Source organism: Tiliqua scincoides, chromosome 3 (genome assembly GCF_035046505.1).
Source record: "Tiliqua scincoides isolate rTilSci1 chromosome 3, rTilSci1.hap2, whole genome shotgun sequence".
NCBI classification, from domain to species: domain Eukaryota; kingdom Metazoa; phylum Chordata; class Lepidosauria; order Squamata; family Scincidae; genus Tiliqua; species Tiliqua scincoides.
This window is the reverse complement of record NC_089823.1, coordinates 233,381,560-233,400,630: the sequence shown is the minus strand read 5'-3', so window position 1 is coordinate 233,400,630 and position 19,071 is coordinate 233,381,560. Positions and strand designations below refer to the sequence as shown.

Here is a 19,071-nt window from a genome sequence, read left to right as displayed (position 1 = left end):
AGACCTTACCCGCAGGTCTCAGCAACCCTCCTAAATGCTAGCCACCTATATGCCAATAACATGGTGACAAGTGGAAAATAAGAAAGATAACTCCTTTTGTTACAGTTAGATATACAGTTAGATATAGGAGAAGTCAGTCATTTGTAAAATGCTATCCATTTTGCAGGATAATTGCGCTGAGGTCTGCACCCAGGCAACTTACACCTCAAACAAGACAGGAGAAATAGGAAGATAAATGATAAGTGAGAGAGACACTTCATTGACAGTGTACTTTCAGGAAACTGTCTAGAATGGTGTTTCTCAAACTGTGGGTAAGGACCCACTAGGTGCATCACAAGACAATTTCAGGTGGGTCCCCATTCATTTCAACATTTTATTTTTATTATATTAGATTTGATGATGCCACAATATGTGACAGCATTTGTGGAAAAGTTACAGATCTGTACTTCAAACAGACTACTATGTATATGCTCTTATAAATGATAGCCAATACGACTTACTCCTGGGTAAGTGTACAATATGACTTACTCCTGGGTAAGGAGTACAGCCTAGGATTGTTAAAAATTTTCCTGCTTGATGATGTCACTTCTGGTCATAACATCACTTCTGGTGGGTCCTGACAGATTCTCATTCTAAAAAGTGGGTTTCGGTACTAAAAGTGTGAGAACTACTGGTCTAGAAGACATGAATTCAGATGAGAGACTAGAAGCAGGGCAGGAAGGTAGCTTGATAGGAAATTTTGTATATTTTGTATACAGTGGTGCCTCGCAAGACGAATGCCTCGTGCAACAAAAAACTCACAAGACGAAAGCGTTTTGCGATTTTTTTTGGTGACTCGCAAGACGAATTTTTCTATGGCCGTGCTTCGCAAGATGAATTTTTTGGCATTTTTTTTTGTTTGTTTTGGTTTGTTTTAAATCGCACAACTGTTAATACCCAGGATGCATTGTGCATGTTTAAAAAGTTGAAGCTTTGTGCTTGAAATTTTTGAAATCCTCTGTGCAGTATGTATGCCTTTAAAGAGCACTTAATAAACACTTTGTAAACCAAATTTGACTTTGTTCTGACTTTTTTTGCCCATAGGAACACATTAATTAAATTTCAATGCATTCCTATGGGAAACCGCGCTTCACAAGACGAAATTTTCGCAATACGAAATGACTTGCGGAACGAATTAATTTCGTCTTGTGAGGCACCACTGTATTTTGTATATCTTTGAAGATATACTTCAAGTATGTCTTGAAGAAAGTGTATATCTTTGAAGAAAGTAATTGCAAATGGAGACTTACAATAATCCCAAATTAGTCAATAGTCCCAGTATAAAGTATTTCACATATACAAATATAATCTCATTATTTGCAAGGGTTCCATTCCCAGAACTCATGCGGATGGCAAAAATTGCATTAAAGCAAATTCATTCAAAAAAACAATGTCCCTTTGCTAGGCAATTTAAAAACAGCCCTGCTTACCTTTGTGATGTAAGACAGACTCATTAGGCAGACAATCCATCAATCAGTCTCTCCCAAGGCGCTTAGAAAGGCATCACCCAGAGCACAGCACTGGAAAGAATGCAAAGTGATTTTTCACGTGCTCAGGGGGAAGGGAGGGAATCACTTGACTTGGAGTGAAACTGTTCTAAGTGCCTGGAGAGAGAGTGATTGATGGATTGTCAGCCAGCTGCCTTCTTTTGCATCAATGAGGCTATTGTTAACTGTTGACTTTTTTCCTTTAATTTAACAGTTCTCATCACATTGAGATAAAACTGTGGGGGGAAAAATCCATGGATTATTAGGTTACACCTGTGTTTCAGTTCCATTTGCTATGCCACAATAAAGACAACACACTAGCCTAGCCCAGGGCTTTTCAAACTGGGGCATTGTGACATGCCAGCCTGCGGGCCCTGTCCCCTGCCCCTTTAAGGGGCGGGGGCAGCCTGGAGGCAGGGAGGAGGCAGCAGCGCGATCCCCAGGATTGTGCCACTCAGGGGGGCTGCAGGGACTTGGATACACATACCCAAGCCCCTGCAGCCCCCCTGAGCGGCGCGATCCTGGGGATCGCGCCACTGCCTTCCCCCGCCCCTGCTGACTCCCCCCTCCCGCCCACGCAAGAACTCAGTGGCTCTCAAACTCTCCCAGAGTTTGAGAACCACTGGCTTAGCCTGTTTCACAACTTAACTGTCCTATAAGTTTCTCCATTCAGCATTCCTATGGGAACAAACAAAAAAAAATCCCTCACTTCTACCAGCCATCACAGAACGTCTTGTCTTTGTTCCGACTGTCAAAGTCATGATAACCAGAGTTCTGAACAACAGTCAAAGTTCTGAACAAATGGGTACAATAACAGGACAACCATAAAAACCACCACCTGGCCTTTAAAAAATAACCTGATCATCTCCTATCACTACATACAAGTTCCATCTTTCTTGCTAGGACCCACCGGTCAAGAGTGAACACCATAAAGTTCACATGACACAAGTGGACCATATAACCTCTGATGTCAACTTATGTGATTTCAGTTGTACATTTTTCTGGGCTGTGCAAGAAGAGCCACCCACACTGACCACTCTGTAAAGCTCACTAGTTGTTTTTTCTGTAAGCTGGGATCATTCGGAGCATGCTCCCGCACAGAGGAAAGCATGAAATCACTGCACTCAAGCAAAGCAAGTGGCAAGCTTTACAGAGAAGCAAGTGAGGGTGGTTCCTCTTGCGCTGACTGGTTCCAACTTACATAAGGGTGTCCAGAACAGAACCTTTATGCAAGTCAAGGAGTGCCTGTATACCCAGCAAAAGACAGAGAGCATCAGAGGCTCAGACAACACCAAACATTGCAAAGACTGCTCGGTACACAGTCTAAAAGTTACAGTTGCACTGGCATTAATGATATGAGTTTAGAAAACTTCTGTATGTGCCAGACAGCACATTTTGTAAGCTCAGCATTTTATCCTAGTACTAACATTTGCAGACTGACCACATCACTGGAAAGTAACATAAGCTACACAGGCAAACTCTAAAAGCAGAAGTGGACAACTTAGTGCCAGAAGGCACACTAGAAAAGCACAGCCACAAAACCAAAGCTAATCTAACCATTTTTGGTTGAAACAGCATTTGTTGGAGCAAGGGCCATTTTGAAAATGGGAATGCTACTGAAGCAGACTACTTGCAGCAGCTCTTTTAAAAAGGTGATACCACCTAGTTACTAAGCTAATACTAGATATAAACAAGCTAGAAATGATTCCCAAACCTAGACGGTGGATATTGTTGTCTTGCTACAATGGCTGCTGTATATTGAACAAATTTTGAATTTCCAAGCAACAGGATCAGACATTTCAAGATTTGCAAAAATCTACAGCAATTTGATCTTTCTTTCCTTACTCCCCAAGGCATTAACATCAGTTTTCAAATTTCTCAACACAAACATGAAGTACACTTAAAAAAAAGAACAAACAGTGTTTTTAGGGGGATGAGAAAAAGTGTTGCCTACTGCTCACTTGTATCCTAAAAAACATAAAGCATTAAGAATATTTTGTTTCCCATCTCAAATGTGTGTCATCAAAATAATGTCCATGTATCTCCAAGTTGAGAAATCTTACTTTGCGAAATACTTTTGTTAGGTCAACCTCTGCTGGTAAAGGAATATGCAAATTCATGTTGCGCTGAATTCCTAATAATAGAAATTGTATTTGTTACACTAGTTCTCCAGCAACAGCAGAGTGTTTATCCAAACATTCACTACACTGGTTCATTCTGTGGAGCATCTCAGAATGAAGTCCAGATCTACAATCCCATCCCAATACCACAAGGATTCCTCTTGTACTTTGAGCTTAGTTTAGCTATCAACTATCTAGTTTTTTAGACCTTAAATATCCTGTAAATTAAACATTGTCTGAAGTATGAACTGTATTTCAATTTCAGAGTACCAAACTAGGCAGAACAATGGCTTGTATCAGCTTTGTCTTGTAGTTGTCATATAGTTGTCCAGAGGCGGTGGACAATTGAGACATCCTCTGGCCTCTGCCATTAACCAGAGAACTTCAGTTCTCTGGGAGGCCCTGACAGACCTTCAGGGAGGCCTCTGGGAGGCCCTTCATCAAGGGCAAGGCAGGAGGTCAGTCTGGCCCCGATCATCAGCCAGAGAATGGAGCAACATAGGAAGCTCCCCTCACCATCTTGGTCTTAAAAAGATTTCTGTTCCAACATTTTGCCACACTGCCTGGAAAACTGTGAAGGAAATGGAGCCATCAGTCCTAGGTTTCCAAAACCACAACGGTCAAACCACACCAAAAGCAACTTATGGCTCTTTGCTCCTCTACCTTTTAAAAAGGAAGGACTATGAAATAGCCTCCTGGCAGAGGCTAAAAACCTCTCTTTTTCAGTTGGCCTTCCCACCTTAGTTTTGGTTTGGATAGAGCTTGGTCTTCCACTCTGGTTAATTTGGGGAAGTTATGCTATTTTTAGATGCTTACTACTGTATTATTATTGCTGCAGCTGCACTCTGTGTACTGTGTGTCCACTGGCCATTGTGTTTTATTTTTTATTGTAAGCCATCTTGTGTGCCCTGTTATCAGGGCAGACTATAAATATTTTGAATATTTTGTTCCAATACAAATTTTTGAAATAAAATAACAAACTTGGAAAAGGTTTAGGGCAGGAAAGACTACCTGACAAAAGTCTTTCAACACAGCAAGATCCCAACTATTCTTCTACCTCAAAATAATGAAATCCTAGAGTTTCAAGTATTCCTGTTTTTCATACCCTCTCACTCCTAGTTGTTCAGTAAGGGATTTTCTTCATCATCAAGGCAGCTCTAAGATTTACACATAGAGTATTTACTCAGAACACAAGTTGAATAGGACTTATTCCTAGGTGGAGGGGGGTAGACTACTCTGGCACAAGAGCCATCCATCCTGTCTACTCAAATAGGGGTCAGCAGATGCAACATGGAGGCATGTTCTCCTCTGCACAATCCTGCAATGGCAGTAGGAAGGAGAACATCATGAGCTGCAGTGGCAACTAAGCCCCCTACCCACCCACTGCCTGGTAAACCAGGGCACTTACCAGGCAATGAGGAAGAGACTCCACTTTCCCAGGCACCATTTTAAAAGTCCTAGACAGCCCACCACCAACACTACACCCAGACAGAAGTTTTAGTAGTTTCAAATGTGTTTCCATAAAGGATGACAAATCATTGTCACTGCTCTGTGCTCCATCTGGTAAGCAATGGAAATGTTTACCAAGCATTTGGTGAGGGGGACAGAAGCAATGGTGGCAGCAAGCTTTGCACTGGGATCAGATCAGGCATAATTAGGCACAGTAGTGTGGGCCCCTGGCATGTGCTCAACCAGAGGCAAACAACAAACACCAGCTCTGCTTAGTCTCAAGGATGCCCAGAGACTGAGGTCCTAATTGTTGAAGTGAAGGGTGGATTCCCCTCCCCCATTTGTTATTGCCTCTACACATCACTTTGTAAATATGCTTTAACTACCCTATATGTGTTAACTTAGGAGTAGACAATTTTATTCAGTGGAGCTTCTTTCCAGGTTCAGGACTGCAGCCTAACTCTACCAGTTTGCACCAGCTATAACAATGCAATAGATACCCAAATCTTCTGCAGTAACAACAGGGGTGAATACCAAAGTGTCACAAGTTTTAAGAAAGCAGAAGCAGTTCAAGGTACAACCTACTACTGTTGGTCAGTTTACTGAAATCAAAGTGGCTTCTTTTAATGCAGTATTCTAATATAGACCATCCTATATTGTTATGAAGCTGGTTTTATACCTTGTATTTCCAATGATGTTTATAATTCTTCCCCTGAGGGCTGGGGATAAGAATAAGCCCTCAGTTTGGCTGTATTTGTCGTAAGAGGCGACTGAACAGCCACTGGGTAGATGGGACTCGTTAGCCTGGGAAGGCAGCTCATCTGAGAGAAGGAAAACTCTGATCCCAAACCTCCACTGCCTTGTGGCTACATCCAGTTATGGAAAAGGCTTCAGGAGTCACCCTCGAGGCAAAATCCAGAGCCGGAGTCCCTGAGGCAGTTCATGGCTAAACACAGTCACGTTCTGGCAACTCCTGCGACGTCGCTGGAACCAACCGTATTGGCTTCTGCCTTTCCATTGGACCATTTCAGCGACGTGGAGAGGGGGGATTTGCTGCATGGGTAACAGTCTATCCTCCATATCTACTTTACCCAGGCTTCGCGCACTGGAGAGGACACTCTGTTCCAGAACACAATTCAGAGTGCGATACCATAGTCTTCCGAGACTGAAGGATGCCAACAAGAAGTTTATAATTCTAGTACTGACTGACCCAGTTGCAATCCTAGATATGTCAACTTATTCACACTGATAGGCCTGTTCCCACAAGTGTTTACAGAACTGCAGCAGAAAACTATAAACGCAAGTAAAACATATAACATTTTTACATGGCGACTGTCAGCTCGCTTCAAAAGTTGTCACAGGCATTTGAAAAATACAGTTTTTGCGCTCCAGAGGTTACACTTCCATACAAAACTATTCACTGAAGTTGCCAGTATCCCAACAAGATTAAGGAACAAAAAGATTTAGCTGTTAACACCATTGTGCACTGTGGATGCTTTCTGCCAACAGGGAACACACATAATTCTGCTCCTGCATGAACCCATGTAGGGCAGCCATTCCCAAAATGCTAGCCTCTGTGTGTGTGTGTGTGTGTGTGTGTGTGTGTGTGTGTGTGTGTGTGTACACGTATGTATGTATTTGGGTCATGGCATGAGAAGGGCTGAAGGCCACTGCGTTGAAGGGTGCTCATCTCCCCAGCTCCTTCTGAGCACCCTAAAGCCACCTGATGGCCTCAACACCCCCTGGACCTTTCTACCCCCAGAAAAAGATTCCCCCATTGCACGATCTACCCCCTTGCATGACCCACCCCCAGGAACAGACGCCCCTTGCATGACCGACCCCCAGGAAAAGTCACACCTTGCACGACCCACCCCCAGAAAAAGACCCCCTTGCACGAACCACCACTTGGCACGACCCACCCCAGGAACACAAACCCCCGCGCACTCCAAGAGAGCCCCCAGGAAGCCAAAGCCCCCAGCACGAGGCGTCACGCGCCCCCACCTGGGCTGCGCCACGGGGGGGGCAGGCTCGAGCAGGCCAGGGCCGTTTCCTCCTCCCCCGGTCGCCTGGGCCTGGGCCTGGGCCTGGCCGGGGGCGCGCGAGAGCCCCGCCCCCCCCGCACCTTTGTCGCTGGGCGCATCCCGGCCGCCGAGGAGCCTTCCTCCTCTCCGCCCCTTCCTCTTCCTCCCTCTCGCTGCCGCCCCCACCCGTCAGGGAGCGCGACGGCGCCCGGCAACCTCACGTGGGCCAGGGTTCCCGGCGCGCACCGCGGCAGCCGGCCAGCTCCGCCGCCTCATCGACGTCAGCTCACCGCGACGACGTTTCCGGAGCGACAGCGAGAAGCGTCTTCTTGGAGTGCCGCTGTGCGCATGCGCGGACTCTCCGTCGCCGGTATCGATGCGCAGGGAAAGAAGCGAGTAACGGGCTCCGCCATCTTGGCCCTGCGCGCCGGGAGTGCGCATGCGTCGAGGCCGGGGGCCGCTTTCCCCGTTGCGCCTGCGCAGTGAATGTCTGGCCGTTGGGGGAGGAGCGCGCTGCTCAGTGGTCTTCCCGCTGTGGTGTGTGCAAGTGGAGGGGAGGAGGTACAGGGTGGCTGTTACTCTGTGGAACTCCTTGCCACATGGGGTCATGGGGGCTGTTACTCTGTGGAACGCCTTGCCACAGGAGGGGAGGGTGGCTGTTAATCTGTGGAACCCCTTGCCACAGAAGGGCAGGGTGGCTGTTACTCTGTGGAACTCCTTGCCACAGGAGGGGAGGGTGGCTGTTACTCTGTGGAACCCCTTGCCACAGGAGGGTAGGGTTGCTGTTACTCTGTGGAACCCCTTGCCACAAAAGGGCAGGGTGGCTGTTACTCTGTGGAACTCCTTACCACAGGATGCAGTGATGGCGTCTGGCCTGTATGCCTTTAAAAGGGGATTGGACAAATTTCTGGAGGTAAAGTTCATCCCAGGTTACAAGCAGTGATGGATCTGGGCACTCTCCTGCACACTTCCTTTTCCACTCTTCATCTCCTGTTATTGCAAACACTGCACAGTTGCTTGCAGCTTGCACAGTTGCTTGCACAGTTGTTGCAGCAGGCAGGCAAGGGGGGCAGTGGCAGCTGCACTTCACCCCTGCTACTCTCTCTCAGCCCCACCTACATCATTGGGTTGTTGTGAGGACAAAAGGAGGGGTGAGTTTCCCCCTGAGTTTCTTGGAGGATGAGCAGCAGAAAAATGTGGAAAATCTTGCCTGAGGTGATGTCCCTGCCTTTGGGACAATGAATGCCACTATTAGCAAGTAATTGTGCCTTAAGGTGTGTAGTGTTGGGCAGGAAAGCTGCACAAAGGTTGAAATATGATCTATCTTGATGCTGTGGCCTTGATCTGAGCCAGGGCCCCATTTGGCTGCTTCAGGACAGTGAAATAAAAATGAAGGGCGCTTTTGTGGTCACCGGGACATTCAGTTGGGATCTGTGGTGTGCTGCTTCGGATTGCAGAGTTTGAGGTTGAATATTGAATACTGAATGACTGAATACTCTGAAAAGAAAAAAAAATCAGCAAACAATTCATGTAGAAAATGAGATGTCACATTGGTGTGTCTTAGAAGGTCCGCAGGTGTGCCGCAGGAGTCGATCTCAGCAGTCGGAAACAGCTGAAAAACTGTTCTGGATTCTGTGGCTCTGTTTCTAGGTCAAAGCCAGCAGAGGAAGAGCATTTGCAGATGTCTCAGCAGACTGGAGACAGACATACTGCTGCCTCTGTCCTATCTTCCTCTTCTGTGTGTAGTCCATTTCCTGCTCAGCTATGTATCTTAAGTCTCTGTCTTTCCTCTTTCCTTCATCTAACCTTATTCAAGTGGGAAGCTGGAGGTCTGCTGTCCAGCACTCTGTTTTCTGTTGTCACAAGTACTGGAATAGCTCTCCCTAAACTGCGGTTTCTGAGTCAGCGGCACTGACATGGCCCTTCTTAGTTTCCGTTATCCTTATGCCAACCAAGTGGGAGCTGCATCTCTGCACCTCAGCCAACTCTTCCGGCTTCTCTACACATATGCATTGGTTTCTGCTACCTTGATTGTGCTCACTCTAAAGCAGGGGGTGGCAACCTCATCTGGCTCACTACCCAAAGTCATCCAGCCCATACAGAGCTTGACTTGGGAGGAATAGGCTCCCACCCGATTTGCTACACACAGAACAGGGCATGGCAGAGCTGCCTGCCCAGGCTTTGCTTTGCGCATCCACTTCAGGGAGCTCGGCAACCTGGAAGTTCAGTGTTGATGTGATGATGTCATCACCAAAGATCCAGCCCCCTTTGCCCAAAAAGGTTGCTGCCCACTGCTCTAGAGCCTGCTATACCTCTGAATCCTTTTGAATCCAGGGAAATTCAACACTCTTCCTACATGCTGCATCATTGGGACAGTGTCCCATTACTAATTCCCAATTCGATACTGTGCTTTCCCTGCTAGTTTGCAGAGTGGCACCGGTTTGCTGGTCCTTTCAGTTAGTATTACGGGCAGCACAATCCTAACCAGTGCTATTACAGGCAGGCCACAGTGGCCTGTGCTGTATCCAGTGCAGATTAGGAGGCGCCTGGAAGTCAGGATATTTTTCCGCTTAGCCTGTATTGAGCCCAGGCACCTCTATGGGGCTACTCAGATCTGTACCAGTTATTTAGCTATTATACGATAATATATAATATCGTATATCGTTATCGTATGATAATTATATAAATAATATATAGTTATTTAGCTCGTACTTACCCTGTCCGACTGGTGCAGGAGCTAGATTTGGCCCTCCCAGTCTGGTGCAGGTCTCCACACCAGCCCAGCTGACTGCTGAGTCAGTGCAAACATTGCTTACTCAGGAGTCAGTGCAGGGGGTCTGTGCCAGCTCAACTTCGTCTTTGGATTGCACTGTGAGTAGCTTGACGTACTCTCCCCCCTTTCCCTATGGTGATCAATAATCCCCTCAATAAACCACATATTCCAGGCTCAGGCTCCCTTTTTCTCAGACACCAGATTGGGAGGTGGGTGTGTCTTGGATGTCTTGTGGTGATCCTGCTCAGTGGGAACTGGGACCCAGAAAGAGGCCTCATGTTCAGCAAGTCAGAGGAGTGCTGGCAACTGGAAGAGACAGTGATGCCTTCATACAAAAATAAATCATCCAGATCAAAGGAAAGGGTTGGGAAGCAGCCAGTTAGCACAGTGGAATCTGTTCAAACTTTTCTCTCAATCAAGGCACTGGGGAATCTCTTTCCAGATCATTATTTGGTGTCTGCCAGTATGACAAGATACAATCCCTGTGAGAACTCGCAGCATTTAGGAAACTGGCGGTGAAATATGGCAACAAAGGAATTGTACAAGAAAGGACCCTTGTGGTGGCACGGTTGAGGCTACAAACAGCAGGTTCAAAGCCAGATTGTGTATTTTTTTTTCTTGCAGACTATAAAAATTGCAGTTGTTCCACAAATGGCATGAACTTGAAAGTTATTCCACCACCACCCAGATACACACACTTGCTATTGTAGAAACTGCACACGTACACTTTGCAAAATGAAAACTGACATTTCCTCAAAAATGTGTCTTGTATTTGAACACTGGAGCCAGGGTGGCAAATTATGTTGACTCCAATCTCCCTTTGACGTCTTGTTGGAAGACTGTCACTTGAACATCTTCAGCAGAGGAATTTTGAAGATCAAAATGTCCCCTTTGTGATTTCTGGAAGATTCCATTCCTGATGTCAAATTGCTGTCTATTTAATCTTTGTCTTGGAGACGGCCCTATTTAGATGGCAGAAGGGCACTTGCCAGATAATAACCAACCCCGCATTGGAGAAGAGCATGTCAAATAAGCCCCTGATAACACAAGCACCACTAACATTAGCAGGTCCTGTAATAGTGTTGCCAAAGGGTCAAATCCTATCCAACTTTCAAGCCCTGGTGTAGCCATACCAATGGAGTGCGCACTGCATCCTGTGGTAGGAGGGTAGTTATGGAGGCCTCCACAAGATAAGGGAACACTTGTTCCCTCACTTAGGGGCTGCATTGCAGCTGTACTGGCACTGGAAAGTTGGATAGGATTGGCCCCTAAGTAGATAGAATTGACTGGTTTGTGCAGAGCCTGGTCTTGTATTTGCATCTCTGTTATGCAGCTTGTCATTGCTGGTGAGCAGCCTTTTAAGATTAGGGGGCTGTCTGTAAGCAAGAACTGACCAGCTGCCACCCCAGGCCTTCGAGAGAAAAGTGTCATTATCCAGGATGGGCTGATGGTTCTGTTTTGCTCTCATACCCCCTTCTCAGGAGTGTAGCTTTCTTTTGAAGACAAGAGCATGGGAAACTTACTGGTATGTTGTCTTGTTACCACCAACACACATTTGAACCATTTTTCTTGAAATGATAAACATCAGTGGATTATGCAGTAATATGGACCATGGGCACTGCTTTTCCTGAAACTCAGGTCAAGCTCATAATAATAATAACAACTTTATTTTTACCCCGCCTTTCTCCCCAAAGGGACTCAAGGCAGCTTACAACAGATTAAAAAACATAATTTAAAAGTTCATAACACTCCTTGGACAATCCTTACAACACAATGTCATCTGTTGTGTGTCAGCTGCTTTGGGAGGGGTGGTGATGTTGTACTATTGGTTGCTTACTACTGTTTGAATGGTAAAACTTCTATCTCCTGTTTGTGTCTGTACCAGTGGCATAGCTAGAGGGGGTGCAAAGCACTAAGTTTTGCAGGTACCTGAACGCACTGTGCAAGGGGCCCCTCTCCTTTGGAGCCATTCAGGGTGGGGGAGCAAAACAGAGCAGCTGGAATGGCTCCAAAGGGGGGGGGCTCTTCCATGGCATGCTCAGATGCCTGCAAAACTTAGTGCTTTACACCCCCTCTGGCTACGCCACTGATTAGTACATTTGTGTTTTGGCTGTCGCTATTGAGAAGGGTCTTTGTGATTGTCTGCCAAGAAGGGCCATATCAATGCCCACATAGATTCCTTTCCAGTAGCATTCCCAGAGGGAGGTACAGCACTAAATTTTGTAGGTGCCTCAACACATCATGTAAGCAGCCCTCCCCTTGCCTTCAGAGCCATTTTGGGCATTGAGAGCAATGCCCATACAACCCTTACATGTTCCCCTCCCCCTGATGCAGCCACATCCAGGAGGTTTGTTCTACATCATGGGGGGGGGGGGAGATTGGGGCACTTAGGAGAGGTAAGGGAAAATATGTCCTCTTACCTTCCCATAAGCTTCCTGTTCACCTATGGGGGGAGGATTGGGCCAGTAGTTTTAGGAGGATCCTGATAAATCTTCATTAGAAACCATTTGCTCTTCTCTCCAAACTGCATTTCCCAAGGTTTCCCAGGGAAAGGGAATGACTGGTAAACCAGTTTAAGTGTGGGATGTGGATGTATTTTCATTACCAGGGCTGTGGAAGATGACAAGGAGGTGGGACATGCATCTTGTGTTGATCTGTTGGTGAAAAAACAGCCAGGGAAACTGCTGCTTAGACAACATGGTAAGAAAGCTTCTTGTTCTTGTCCTTTGGGCTCCTGGCTGCCTGATCTTGTCTGATCTCAGAAGCTAAGCAGGGTCAGGCCTGGTTAGTACTTGGATGGGAGACCGCCTGGGAATACGGGGCGGGGGGGGGGGGCTGTAGGCTTATACCAGAGTCTTTCGAGACTGAAGGTTGCCAAACAAGAAAGCTTCTTAAAATTGCCACACCAGCTCATGTCTTTAAGCATGCTCAACATCAGCCTGTTTCATTATCTCTCCAAACAGATAGTTTCATTTACTGGAAAAGGTGTTCAGGCTCCATAAGTTCACTGCAATCTTAAGCAATTCTCTCTCTCTCTCTCTCTCTCTCTCTCTCTCTCACACACACACACACACACACACACACACACACACACACACACACAGAGTTTTGACTTTATTCAGAAAGCAAGTTGTGGAAGAATGACATGACTCTAGCAGCATCTGCTGGTCACTTTTTGTTACTGATTTTTATGTATATTATTTAATGCTTAAAAAAGTTCATCTTTCAGGGCGTTATGTTCAGGTTGACCTTATTTTCCAGGACATCTCCTCTTTTTTAGCCTCATATCCTGGAAAAGAACTTAAATGTCCTCCTCTTCCCTGTGAGCGAACCCCTGCAGGCAGTGCATAGCCTTGTAATAAATTGTATGTAATAAATTACATGTAATTAAATTTATTAATAAGTAATATGCTGATTAAATTGTATTGGCAACCTTCAGTCTCGAAAGACTATGGTATCGCGCTCTGAAAGGTGGTTCTGGCACAGCGTCTAGTGTGGCTGAAAAGGCCAATCCGGGAGTGACAATCCCTTCCACACCGGGAGCAAGTGCAGTCTGTCCCTGGTCTGTCTCCCTGGCTATGGGCCTTCCTTCTTTGCCTCTTAGCCTCAGACTGTTGGCAAAGTGTCTCTTCAAACTGGGAAAGGCCATGCTGCACAGCCTGCCTCCAAGCGGGCCGCTCAGAGGCCAGGGTTTCCCACTTGTTGAGGTCCATCCCTAAGGCCTTCAGATCCCTCTTGCAGATGTCCTTGTATCGCAGCTGTGGTCTACCTGTAGGGTGCTTTCCTTGCACGAGTTCTCCATAGAGGAGATCCTTTGGGATCCGGCCATCATCCATTCTCACGACATGACCAAGCCAACGCAGGCGTCTCTGTTTCAGCAGTGAATACATGCTAGGGATTCCAGCACGTTCCAGGACTGTGTTGTTTGGAACTTTGTCCTGCCAGGTGATGCCGAGGATGCGTCGGAGGCAGCGCATGTGGAAAGCGCTCAGTTTCCTCTCCTGTTGTGAGCGAAGAGTCCATGACTCGCTGCAGTACAGAAGTGTACTCAGGACGCAAGCTCTGTAGACCTGGATCTTGGTATGTTCCGTCAGCTTCTTGTTGGACCAGACTCTCTTTGTGAGTCTGGAAAACGTGGTAGCTGCTTTACCGATGCGCTTGAAATCAATATAGGAGTGTTTTCAGCTTTTATTTTGACATGTCCTACGTTTTTCTTGGATGTCCTACATTTTGGGGTACATTGTCCTCTTTTGTGGTTCTGACATCTGGTCACCCTGAAAATGTTGGTATTCCATAAACATGCAAAATAATTTTCTTCCAAATGGGGAAGGGGGTATTTGGATCAGAACCAAGGTGGCAGGAGAGGATTTCAGTTCTTTTTCCTGTACTGCGATCCCAATCCAATTTGCCCCATTCCCCTTTCCATTAGCCACAAAGGAGGGAACATGGGCATAAATTGGCCCACGAGTCTTCCACTCCATAGCTAATATAGCAACTTCAAGGATGAGGAATGTTTGAAACCAAAGTGTCAATATGGAGGAAAGACTCCACTTTCCCGGCACCGAAGCCCTAATCCAAATTCCCCCTCCCCTGCATCTGTTTATATAAGAAGAAAATTACATTGGCCATTCTAGCCATGACACTCCCTAAATAAAGTGGTTTTTATCTTTCAAATTTTTTAAGAAAGCAAATGTATAATAAACCTTTCAATCAGTTGCAAAAAAAAATGAATAATTGATTCAGCAGAACAAATTCTGAATGGTAATAATGTTTGCTTGCTGCTGAAAAGTAACTTCAGTATCAGCATCAACATAACATTGCAAGACTTAAGATTAATCCTTCCCTGGTACATTAGCACCATTCATCTTGAACCACTCTTGGCCTTCCCTTTGAGTTTCTTCTGGAATATCCAGTCTAACCCTTTAAAATATTCATATTCTAAAAAGAAAACCCCAGTGGCCTCCCGCTGATTCTTGCTGAAGCACACAAGTGGGAAATTTCAAGGACTGTCTTTTTATGGAGTGCCTGCTGCAGGCATAGATCAGATAATGACCCTTCCCTGTGATCGAGGGCTGCCCCTCTGCTTCCAAAGGGCCCCAGTAAGCAGGCTGACAGGAGGCTGCAGCAGATTGCCCTTTGCACTATATGTGAACACAGATAACTATTTCAGGAAGGTGTTTCAGATAAGCAAATCCCCCTTTTCCTCTTTCTGGGGCTTCCAGTCAGGACATACCCAAGGTCTGTAGGTCTGATCTTGTTGGGGGAAGCTGCCCAGGGCAGGAGGTCTAGGTCTCTGGTCCCTGCTAGGACTGAAGGAGCACATTGCTATCTCCAGCCCCACTTCAGTCTACAAGGAACAAACCAGGGCGCGCCCCCCCCCCCCCAGTTCTTCACAAGAGGGAATAGCAACAAAATACAAAAAAAGCCCGTGTCTGTGCCAGTGGCATGATTGTTCCAATCACATGATTGCCACCCCCCACTCCTGCTCCTTAGGGGGCAGAGGCAGGGCTTCTTAGGCTGGTGGGTCATGACCCACCAGTTTGAGAACTCCTGTTCTAATGGTTTCTAGAACTTTTAATTGCAAAATATCGGGAACAGCCGAAGGCCCTACCAGTCATGTTCAGTGCAAGGTTAAATAAATACTGGGGCTTCATGAAATGTTTGAAACTTGCACATTTGCAAAACAGAGGGTAGTGCTAAATTCAGAGAAAGCTGAGAAATAGTAAATAATGTTTTTCAATCCTGGGTAGGCAGAAATCACAGATGATTAATAACGGGGCTGATTTTGTGGCCACCATGTTTGATAATGATATACTTTAAGTGAAACTGGTATGGAATTGTTCAACATGTGGTGATTTATTCCTCATATTGACTGTGTTTCTTTTTAGATTCTTTCCTACATACATCTTTCTGTATCTTTTTTTATGTCCAGTGGAATAATAAATTAAAGAAACTCCCTGCCTTGGGGAAACCAGTGTGTCGGTGAGAAGGGCTATAGTCTACTCTTCCCCTGATACAGTAGTGTAGCTACAGGAAGGACAACATAGTAAGAATTGCAGGCCCCACAACATGCCATGTAAACACCCCCCCCCCCACTCGCTGTGGAGCCATTCTGGGCAGCGAGGGCAACAGTGAGTGGAAGAGTATGTTGTGGCACTTGAAATATTTACTCCTCCATAGCTACACGACTGTGTCAGGGGAAGGGTAGGCTATAGCCCTTCTCACCAACACATTAGTTTCCCCAAGGTAGGGAGTTTCTTTATTATTCCACTGGACATAGAAAAAAGAAAAGATATAGAAAGATGTAGATCTTGCTATATAAATGGCTCCAACAGCGAGTGGGAGGGGCCACTTACATGGAACATTGTGGCTCCTGCAGTACTTACTGTGCCACCCCTTGTATAGCAGCACTACTGCCCTATGTGTCAGTTTGTGAGATTTCAATTCATGGGGGCAAGACATGGGTTTTCTGTTTATAGCATGCAAGAAACGTTCAAGTATCTCTTTCACATACACAGTCCTAGTACAATTGTAGCTAATACTTTTTTTCTGAGCATGTAGAGTTGTCTTTAATGCAAAGTTGTTAAAAAAAAAAAAAAGGCAAATGAAGTGTTGTAGAACCACAGCATTAACAAAACAGTTTCGTGTGGTTCAACATGGCATAATTTTTGGTACAATACCTCTCACGTGAAACCCCATGGCTGCTTCTCAGGGGTGTGGCAGCGGTCTTTGTGGTCTTGGCAAGCAACTCCTTGCATGTGTGACTGTTGTGCACAAATGCTTAACAGGAAAAACTGCAGACCCATGAACAATTATAGACTTGTAGCAATGTGGCTCTGAGAACATGCAATGAATTATGAAGACCCCAGTTTAAATTTCTCCTCTGCTATGAACTTATAGCACATTCAGTAAGCCATTTTTCTCTCAGCTTTCCACCACCTGCAGTATGGAGATAATAATTAACTGTGCAATGTCTCCTTTACTCCAGTCCAGTCTCCAAAATCCCACCTTCCCATCCTTTCCTGTGCAACGTTTGTGTTAAGAGAGTAAGAGACTTGCCAAGGTGTTGTATGTAACCCTATTCATAAATCTGTCATGTTGCCAGCACCTGTGCAGAGTGTGTGTATTCAATCATCAAAGTCCAACACACAACACATATATAACATTAGCTACTTTATTATCCCTTGATCTTGGGGACCAGCACAATATGGAGACAATAGTGTTGGCCTTTTCACTTGGAAACCATCAGGGCATTAGGTGCAGATTTTGAGTGTCTCTTTACGCAAGATCCAGCTTCAGCCAACAGAGTGGAAAGGAGGGCGAGGAGTCAGGACATGACAGTTTGGTCCAGTGAACAAATTTGCCTTGGTTTTTATGTGGTTGGGGCGCAATGCATGATCAATCTCTTGCATATTATTTACAAAGTTTGGGCTGGTCTGGCTGATTTCTTTGATGTTCCCCTTTTTCAACCAGAGCTGGATGGTGGCACACAAGTCCTGACTTTCAAGATCGACTACAGACTTTATCTCTGAATGGCTGCCCGTGCTTTGAATGTTGCTACTAAAATAATTCAGAAGAAGACCAGAAGAAACCACAGCCTTAGTCCTTGGAACAGCAAAGAAGGTGAACGCTATGAAAAATAACCTTAATTGAAAAAGAGTGTTCTTATTTTGCTTCTTCCACTGCCAGTCTTCTCCAGATACAATCAAAGCTCTCTGCCTTGGACTGGGCAGATAGCCTGCCATCATTCCACCATCCTGCAGCTCTGGGAATTGTTTCTTGCTGAAGTATATTAATAGCTGGCTCTTGAGCCTGGGATTAAAAGTGCACTCCTAAAACTGGATTCTCTGGAGCTTAATAAAATCTGTTTCTTCTTCTCTCTCTCTCTCTCTCTCTCTCTCTCTCTCTCTCTCTCTCTCTCACTCATTCTCCCCCACCCTGCCAACAGAGAGCTTCTGAAGTCGATTACTCTTTCTCTGAGCAGGGACCCAAATGAACAGAGATGCTGTGATGTATGGCCTTGCTTTGGAGAGAGAAATATGAACTCATCACAAAGGACCACAACTGACATCTTTAGCACAACAAAACATTTTATGGGGATGATTTGGAATGCAGAGTGAGGATTGTGGGTCATGCAGGGACAACTGCCCCTTTTGGTGCTGCTCTGAGGACAGCAGGTTGGTTTCCACTGTAGTTAGATAACTGCCATAGATTTAGCAGAAGATAAAAACAGAAAAAAATGTCTTTAGATGCATGGGTATCAATTGACACTGTTAGTGCCTACTAACTGAGGAAAGAGGCATCTCTTAGTGATGGGTTCTCTTATATTTAGCAGAGGGAGATCAACTGTCCTGCTCAATAGGGTAGCCAGTGGGGTGTGGGGCAGTAAGTATTGCAGACACCACAACACACTGTGTAACTGATATCTCCCACTTGCTGTGGGAGCAATGCCTGCCCGCACAGAGCATCTGGGCATTGCCGTTGCTGCCACAATGGCTCCAGCAGTGAGTGGGACTGGTTACACAGCATATGCTCCCTTCTTCATGCTCCCAGGCTTTGACTCAGGGCCCAGTCCTTTCCAACTTTCCAGCACTGATGCAGCTGTGCCAATGGGTGTGTGCTGCAGTTGGGGGGGGGGCAATCATGGAGGCCTCCTCAAGGCAAGGGAACATTTGTTCCCTTACTTTGAGGCTGCATTGCAGCTGCATTGGTGGCAGAAAGTTGGACAGAATTGGGCCCTCATTTGCATCCAATCTGATGGTTCTGCACCCAGCTTGCCATCGCATGGGAAATTGTGTGGGTGGAATTGTGCACATTGAGTGTCTGTTAATAAGAAGGGAGAGGGGAAAAAGGCCTGAGCATACCATTTAAAGAGGGAACATATTTGTGTATGAGAAATGCATGAAGATGAAATCTGGGCCAGGAGTGCCATGCAAAATGAATGAAATGAGAAGAAATGAAACAGAACAAGAATATTGATGCAGACCGTGGCCTAAGTGGATTCACAAGGCACCTCTTTGTAAAGGAGGCCATTTTCCTTGTGTCTTTTCTGTTGTGTGCAGTGCCTAGCACAGAATTCATGCAAAATTAATGTTAAGTAGTAGCAGTAAATGTCCTTCGATTTATCGCGGTGGCAAGAAGTCAAATGCCCTTCTCTTTTATGGCCAAGCTGTCCTCATTTT

The 19,071-nt window shown here is 45.8% G+C and overlaps 1 protein-coding gene and 1 long non-coding RNA gene across 6 annotated transcripts in view; one reads left to right on the top strand and one right to left on the bottom strand.

Annotated features, from left to right (window-relative positions):
• LOC136644328 (sentrin-specific protease 5-like) overlaps nt 1-7,374 on the bottom strand; it is a 33,523-nt gene extending 26,149 nt beyond the window's left edge. For 4 of the 5 annotated variants that reach the window (XM_066620111.1, XM_066620110.1, XM_066620112.1 and 1 more), the window contains exon 1: nt 7,218-7,374. The gene's annotated coding sequence lies outside the window, so the exon portion shown is untranslated. The remainder of the gene's footprint in view (nt 1-7,217) is intronic. The other variant, XM_066620114.1, reaches the window with a different exon arrangement.
• A 216-nt stretch (nt 7,375-7,590) lies between these two features.
• LOC136644329 (uncharacterized) lies at nt 7,591-17,720 on the top strand. The gene is made up of 3 exons (XR_010794087.1): nt 7,591-7,653; nt 12,498-12,589; nt 17,363-17,720. It is a non-coding gene; the product is annotated as an uncharacterized lncRNA (long non-coding RNA).
• Nucleotides 17,721-19,071: the final 1,351 nt, after the last annotated feature.